This window comes from Symphalangus syndactylus, chromosome 5, assembly GCF_028878055.3.
Source record: "Symphalangus syndactylus isolate Jambi chromosome 5, NHGRI_mSymSyn1-v2.1_pri, whole genome shotgun sequence".
NCBI lineage: Eukaryota > Metazoa > Chordata > Mammalia > Primates > Hylobatidae > Symphalangus > Symphalangus syndactylus.
Window position 1 is genome coordinate 87,321,565 of NC_072427.2, and position 8,902 is coordinate 87,330,466.

Here is an 8,902-nt window from a genome sequence, read left to right on the forward strand (position 1 = left end):
CAGCCAACATCTGCCTCTAAGTCTTCATTCTCTGCCCAAAATATACCTCTTTGGAGCATGATTGGTTGGGCAAATATCCAAGGACATTTGCAAAACTTTCCCATCCACAGCCAGGTGTGCTTTCCCTTTGACCCCCATTAAGAACACAGAATTAGCCAGGCATGGTGGCACATGCCTGCAATCCCAGCTACTTGGGAGGCTGAGGCAGGAGACTTGCTTGAACCTGAGAAGCAGAAGAGCTGAGATCACACCACTGCACTCCAGCTTGGGCGAAAGAGCAAGACTCCGTCTCAAAAACACAAACAAACAAAAAAAAGGACACAGAACAAGAAAGGCCAGCATTCAGCATTCACACATTCCCCAAGGTCTGTCCTCTTTCTGTGCCTTTATTCTCCTCTCCTATGTTGCTTTGCATTGATTAAAAGTTTTGTAAAATTCCTTTATTCCATCTATTTTGAAAAGTATCTTTTTAAATTTTAGAAGGCATTGCTAACTTAAAGTCTAAATATCTCTCCAGAATAGCACAAAATCCTGGTCATCTTTAAATCCCACCTGACCAATGTTTTAGATCATTTTAAAAGCCCTCAAATAGAAGTCCTTTGGTATGTATCTTTTGTATGCTGTTGGTGAACTTCTGGTTATTGTGTATCTGTAACATCTTTATTTTGCTATCATTCTCGAGTGATAGTTTAGCTGGGTATGTAGGGGACTGATTATTCTCTCAGCAGTTTGAATATAGTATCCTTCTGTCTTCTGACTATATAATTAACAATGACTTTACTTCAGCACATAGAAAAACTTACTCTATCCCAGGGTTTCTGATGAAAAGCTCAAGGTGCTTATCACTTCCCTCCGCTAACTTGGCGGGACATGAACTCCAAACTTGGTCTTTCTGGGACTAGCCAGATGCTGACATGTCTGCCCAGCTCTCAGCCTCCAGCTGTTCCTGCTTTCTAGGCTTTCTGGAGTCTTGGCTTGCACATGCAGACTTTAGATATCAGCCAAGGGTTTCAGGGAAATTTGTGCTAGATTTAGGAGCTCCCCTCTCTGTGGCTCCCTTTTTTTTTTTTTTTTGGCAGATTTGAATCTGGCCTCTGACCTCTCAGCCCAACAAAACTACTGTTCCACTTCAGCTCCATTCCATATGGGGCAGTCTGAAGAAGGACCTCAGAACAAAACCCAGATAAGCATGGCTCCCTTTTTTGCAAGGGTCATACCTCTTTAGCTTGGTTTTTTTTTTTTCTTTCATGCTTTATGTCACTTTCCAATGCCTTCAAATAATGGTTGTTTCTATTTTGTCCAGAGTTTATAGTGAGCAGGAAGGTTAGCAAAACTAGCATTTTCCAAGAAACTGGAAGTCCTTGGTCAAGCTGGTTTAACCTGAAATGGTAGCACATAGGGAGTTATAAATTCATCAGAGGGGAGATGGTACCCGCCATGGCACAGCTTCGAGACCAATGGCAGCTTCCCTCCATGTGTTCTCTCCCAGCCTTTTGTTGCTACCTTCTCATTAGCCCATGCTTGGAAAGAACGAGTACCTCTTCCAGATAGTGAGGAAAGAAACATCTGTTGTAAAGAAAACATAACCCACAGAGACACAGATCTGCTAAAACCCATCCACAGTTTACACTACTAAAGGCTTCCAGCCGGGGGCAGTGGCTCATACCTGTAATCCCAGCACTTTGGGAGGCCGAGGCAGGTGGATCACCTGAGGTCAAGAGTTCGAAACCAGCCTGACCAATATGGTGAAACCCCGTCTCTAATAAAAACGCAAAAAATTAGCCAGGCATGGTGGCGTGCGCCTGTAGTCCCAGCTACTCAAGAGTCTGAGACAAGAGAATCGCTTGAACCTGGGAGGTGAAGGTTGCAGTGAGCTGAGATTGCACCACTGTACTCCAGCCTGGGCGACAGAGTGAGACTCTGTCTCAAAAAAAATTTAAAAAATAAAATAAAACAATGTAAATCTTCCAGTTCTTCCAAGAACAGAAACAGGTCTCCCGGCTACACATGTGCAGAACCATGGAGGTCCCAGAGTGAGCAGACAGTCATCCCCAAATGCAAACATGAATCTGTTCTGTGCAGAAGCTGCCTCCAGCTTTGAAGTAGTGGTTTCTTGTGTCTCCTCATCAAGGATTTGTAGCGACTTGGGTTCCAGTCCCCCCAGGTTCCCATATTTCCCGAGTTGTCTGTTTTCGCTGTACTGATGACGCATCGACCTCTCCAACCATGGCAGTGGCCTTGGAGGACAATTCAAAACCATCAGGCCCTTAAGGACAGGATGCAGATCTCAGCAGGCCCTGTATCATTTGTCACCGCTGTTGCCATTGTTGTTCCAACCTCTACTTATGTGCCGCAGCATAGTAGACTTGGAAAACGACGGAGATTGTTCCATGTATTCTTGTTAATTAGCTACACTGATTTTTATGTGACGGTTTTTCCACTTTCAAATTCCATCCCAGGGGGAAAAAAGTTTCTTGGATCCAGTCCAGCCCTCCTCTGGTGAGATGGTTAACATCTCCACCCCCACAGCCCTGCTCGTGACAGGTGCACACAGGCACAGCCCAGCCCAGGAAGTCACTATCTGATGATACCTTCCCAAAGGTGCACACCTGCGGGGACTCAGAGAAGAGCAGCTTGTTGGCATCTCTGGAAACAAGTGTGAACCACGGAGCTGAGTTCGGTTCTGAAATCAAAGGGCAAACAGATAATGACGTTGTCCCAGGGAGACTGGCCATGCTTCCCTCAGGCCTCCATGCACCAGGGGTACCTTCCTGCCACCCAGTCGTTCAGAGATGGCCTCCAATGCCCCGCCCAGGAACCCACCTGCATGGAATCAGGCGAGCTCATCCCTCCAGATGCTGCTGTGTGCAAACGGCGACCTTGAGAGAAAGGGCAGAAGGGGAAGTCAAAACACAAGATGGCAGAAGACAAAATCCTCGCGGCTGATGGAGTGAAGAAGGATGCACCAAAAACTATGAGAATCGGCAACACGAGGGCCACATCCATGCCGTGAATGAAGTGCCCCGGGCGTGCAGAGGAAGGCGTGCGACTACAGAGGCCGCAGTGGTATGGGATGGCTCCTGACCTGCTCCAAATGACAAGCACCGTGTCCGCTGCTCCCACTGGGTACCCCAGACATGCCTTCATCTCAGTCATTGCACTCAGCCTGGCCTCATGTGACCACTGGGTCTTCTCTGCTGGTTCATCCCTATGGTATGGTCACTCACAATTGGTGACAACTGCAGCCCATGCAGGTGGAATTTGTGTGTTTAAGACATCACCACGCACGCGCCATACTCCAATGGAGGCCAAGGATTGCTTCTCCGGCACGCATGACCCGGTTCAGGGCCTGGCCACTCACCTCCAGCAGGTTTAGCCAAATCAACGCTCCCTCCCAGCTCAAAACGTTTTTGGTTTCTATATTCCAGTCTATGTTCATCAAAGCCTGACCGAGGAGCGTGTGTGGACTCAGCACGAACAAGCTGCCTGACTTTCACCTATTCAGCAGACAGACCAGCAGGGAAGTATCTTTTCTTGTCTTTTTTAGGCAGCCTCAGAAAACGAGAAAACGTAGCTGAAATAATTCCCCCTTTAAAACCCGCCCTGGTGGCGAGCCCACTGTCTTAATTTGACTGCCTCGATAATTAGTCAAACGATATGGGTGCTCCCCCTCGCCGGCGAGCCTCATCTCCACCCGCTTGCATGCTAATTTGCCAAAAAGCTCCAACTGCATTTGCATATTTTTCCATCTAATTTAGCCTGATCACAATTTAGAGCAGGTGCAGCTCCAGCAGGCAGCTTGAGCAATCAGCCAGGCCCCGGTGGGCTGCGCGGGAACTCATTTAAAGGGCCCCTGCCTGTCGGGGCTGGCACAAACCATGCTGCAAGCCCATTCCACACACAGAGGGGTGAGCTCACGGCCTGTGTTGGTTGTCCCCATCAACACTGCCACTTAATGGGCACTACGCACTCAGGACCCCTGAAGAACTGTAAGGGTGCCAGGGAACGCCCTCTGCCCTTCATGAGCTCAGGCCTGGGACACCTGAGTGGCCACAAGGCCAGGGTACCCATGTGCTGAGCCGTCTGGGGGTCCTGGGGCCACTGCCCAGCTGTGACGAGCAGCAGAGCCTTGGTAGCAGCTGCCAGCCCACCCACATCCCCTCGGCGGCAGCCTGCGCCTAGCAGGGCCCTAGGAGGCCCTGGAGTCAGCACGGGAGGAGAACCGGGTAAGCTGGAAGTTCAGCAAATGCCTCGAGGCCAGACGGAGGCACAGTCGCACTCAGCACTGGCATCTGTGAGCCGCCTGTGTTCACACGTGTCTTGCATTTAGCCCTCACGGGCATCACCCAGCTGCCAGAAGAGCCTGCCTGCCATGCCCCCACCCAGAACCCAGGTTTCCCGCTGCTCTGCCCACCTGCCAAAGAAGACGGCCCCTGAGACCTCCTTCCCCGAGGGTATTCTGGACAGGACCCCTCACCCTCGCCACTGTGCACGTCCAGACCTGGGCTAACACAGGAGTGGATGCATATCAGGGGTCACAGCATGGAGTGGCAGCAGCTCCAGCAGACGCAAGGCCACCCCTGGGATGCCTCTGATGAGGATAGGGATCCACCATGGGCAGCCCCAAAATACAAAGTCTCCTATCCAGCTCCAGCCATGGCCTGCCCTGGCTGACACTGGACATCTGCCACCAGGGGCCCACAAACGTGGGTAAGTTCCCTGCAAAAACCAAGTACCTGGGCTCAGCCCACTCACAGGGACACACACACACACACTCACACACACAGCCACTCACAGGGACACCACACTCATACACACACACACCTAAACACAAGCATTCACAGGGACACCCGCACTCACACACACAGGGACAGCCACACTCCCCCCCACACACACATAACCCCCTTACAGGGTCACATACACACCCACACACAAAACCACTCACAGGGACACCCCCACTCACACACACACCCACTCACACACACCCATACACAAACACAGAGACCCCACACACACAACCACTCACAAGGACACACACACACCCACTCACACACACCCATACACAAACACAGAGACCCCACACACACACACAACCACTCACAAGGACACACACACACCCACTCACACACACCCATACACAAACACAGAGACCCCCCCACACACAGACACACAACCACTCATGAGGACACCCACACTCACACACACACAGGGACAGCCACACTTACACACACACACACACACAGGGACAGACACACACACAAACCACTCATGAGGACACCCACATTCACACCCACTCACACACTCTCACAGGGACACCCACATTCACATACTCACAGGGACAGCCACACTTACACACACACACAGGGACACACACACACACAACCACTTAGGGACACTCACACTCATATCCACTCACACACGCTCACAGGGATACCCATACTCGTAACACACTCACACATGCACACATACACATTCACTCACACACAGGGACACACACACATGCTCTTACACATAGAGACTCACACACACACATTCATTCACACAGGGACACACACATGCTTATACACATGCACAGGGACTCACACACACACGCTCACATACACCCATTCACGGGACTCACTCACAGGGACACACTCACATACGTACGTGGACCCTCATACACACACATTCGTACACTCACCCCCACTCACAGGGACACCCATACTCACACATTCTCACACATACACACCCACGGGGATACACATACGCAATGAATATCAAAAACAGTCCCGCCAACCTCAGAGGCTTCCTGAGAGGAACGTGTACAATGGCGTATGTGAAGCGTCCCCAAATGCAAGGACGCGGGAACTCAGGGGCGTCATCCATACTTGTCATGGGTGGAACAGTGTCCCCCAAAACATGCGTCTAAGTTCCAAACCCCAGAACCTGGGCATGTGACCTTATTTGGAAACAGAATCTTTGCAGATGTAATTCAGTGAAGCATCAAGCTGAGATCGTCCTGGATGACAGCAGGCCCTAAATCCAATGGCTGATGTCCTTTAGGGGAAAGGACACAGACGGGAGGGGAAGGCGGAGGCAGAGACTGGAGCTCAGAGGCTTCCACCAACCGGGAATGCTGGAGGAGGTAAGGAAGACTCACCCTGCAGCCTCCAGAGGGAACACGGCCCTGCAGATACCTTGATGTCAGACTTCATGCCTCAGAGTGAATTTCTGTTGTTTTAAGCCAACCAGCTTGTGGTCATTTGTCACAGCAGCCGTGGGAAATTCCCCACAGCACTGCTGGATTCCAGCTGGTTCATTGCAGAAACACCCTTTCCGACAGCCACAGGCAGGGGCAGGCAAGAAGAGTGAGCGAGGGGGCTCAAGGGGAGAGCCGGGGCTCCCCGCCTGGCTCCTGGCACAGGCCACACGGCTGCAGGCCACTTACTTAATTGGGTTTCTCATCACCGAGCAGGTAAGAGCACCGCGGCTGCCAGTGGGACCCCTGAGACAGCTCCTGTGTGGAGTGCAGCCCGGCCCCACACAATCAAAGGCCCAGCACTTGGCCATTACCGGCCATCAGAAATAAGTCAGCCACCAGCTCCTCCAAGGGCAGCCGCTGCCTTTTGTCACCATCAGAGAGCCACTGCCAGGGTCATCATGGGGTCTCAGTGTTCCTGCGAATGGCAGATGGGATTTGGGGTGTCCTGCCTTCCCACCCCAGTCTTCTAGGTCTGACGTGTCTTCCCCAGGGAGCGCCCTGTCCCCTCAACAGCCAGCCATCTGCAATTCTGCGTCAGCCTTTGGAAGCCCTGCTCAGAGACCCGCACTGCTCTGGAAAGCAAGGTTTTTGAGCCAGGATGCTTTTGAAATTGATTTCTCTCACTCCTGGCAGAGGTAAAGGCACAGCGCTCACAGGCTCCCGGGGCAGACAGCTCTGCAGAATAATGAGCCACCCCCTCTCTTCACTGCCCCTCCCTCCCGGTGCCCTTGGGGCGTCCTTGAGCTGCCGCACGGCCCCTCCCTCATACCCGCCCCTCCCTCGTGCCGTCTCTGACGTCTCTGCAGGTGGCACGAGGAATGCCAGGGCCCGGGCAGCTCGATGTCAAAGAGGCTGCTGAGCAGCACACAGGAGGGGGCTCCCCTAAGCTGGAGGGTGGAAAGGGGTCTCTCACGGTCAAGCACAAATCAGACACAGAGGGCAGCTGCGCAATGAAGTAACAGCCCAGAGCTTGGCCATGGCCGTGATAGTGGTGTGTGCGTCTTCCTGTGGGCTGTGTGAGTGTATGTTTGTGTAGGTGTGCATGTGGGCATTTGTGCATGTGTAGGTGTTATGTGCTTCTGTGTGTCCGTATGTGTCCACATGTATTGTGTGATGTGTGTGTACATGTGTGTTTGTATTGTGTGTACATGTGTGTTTGTGTTGCATGTGTGTTTGTGTTGTGCATTTGTGTACGCATGTGTGAGGTGTGTGAGCATGTTTTGTGTGTTGTGCATGAGTGTGCATGTGTGTTGTGCATGGGTGCACAGTGTGCAAACATTGTGCTTCTATGTGCATGTGTGTTCTGTGCATATGGGCACACTGTGTGTGTGTGTGCATGGATGCAATGTGTATCTTTCCTTCTGTTCTGTTCTAATGGCAGCAGCCTGCACAGGAGGTTTGGGGCCCGCCCACCTTTCCTGCCCCTGCAAACTCAGTCCTTAGCCCAGGGTCTCAGAGGAAATCCCACAGAGCAGGGCCTTCTGGCCTCCCCAGCAGCCTGGGAGCTGACACTGACGGAGCCTTCACCCAGCCCTGCCACGGGTCCCTCCCCTGAAGGGAGACTCCTTTCCCAGCTCCCATCCTGGAGGCCAAGGGCAGAGCGGGAGGCAGGCACCTGCCCTGTCGAGAGAAGGCCGCCCTGCCCCCAGCAAGCAGCTCCTTGTCCCTCGACCCCTCGGCTCTACTGTTGCCTCCTCCTTCCAAGCTGGCACCGTCTGGCACCTGTGCCTGCATCTCTGTCTCAGCCCCCTCTCAGACAGCCACATGCAGCCTTGGCTGGCAGGACCTCTGACCCTGTGACCCCAACACCGCGTCAGCTGGGGCTGCCTGCCAGGGACAGACACTTCCCGCCCTGCCCCACTCACAGGCCTCTGCGGATGTGGGCGGGACGGGGGCTGCTCCTCACAAGAGGCTTCCTAGGAAGAGCTGACCTGGGCCGGAAGCTGGGGACTGACGTCAGTCTGCACGGAGGAGACCCCGCCAGAGCCCCCGGGGACCCCAGCACAGCCCTGGCCTTCCAGACAGTGACGCCTCCTTTTTCAAGTGATTTTACACACAAGCAAATGAAACCCCAAAACTGCTTGTGGTAAAGAAACACCGCCGGCTTCCAGCACAGCTTCTGTGTCTTCCCGTCTCAGTCTCCCCTGCTGGGCACTAGCTCCCCAGGGGTCAAGGTGGGTCTCCCACAGCTTGGCAGCACGCAGCCCAGAGGCTCCCGGAGCCAGGCCCTCTGCGGATGTTTGCTGCGGCCGCTTCCCACTGTCTTAAAGAGTGAAGGTGACCTTTAAGGCTGAGGTTCGGCAAGTCTCCTGCGGCCAAGGTCTCGCCGGCCAGGCAAGTCCTCTGCTGCCACCTGGTGGTAAGTGTGAGGCACGCTGGTGATGATTGAAAGGAACTGGGGGCTGGAGGCTCCCTGCGGGCACTCGGTCTCCCTGCTTCAGCAAAGACAGACATTGAATACTCAGAGGGGTTGATAGATCTGCCCAAAGTCACCCAGCATGTCACCAGAAGAAAGGGACCAGTGCCTCAGGCTTCCTCAGCGCCTCCCAATTTTCACCTTACGTGTGACATTGCAGTAATCATCTGCCCAGTGGCGCTGAGTCCTGGCTTTGGGGTCAAACAGACAGGGTGCACCTGGCCCAAGCCCTCACCAGCTGGGGA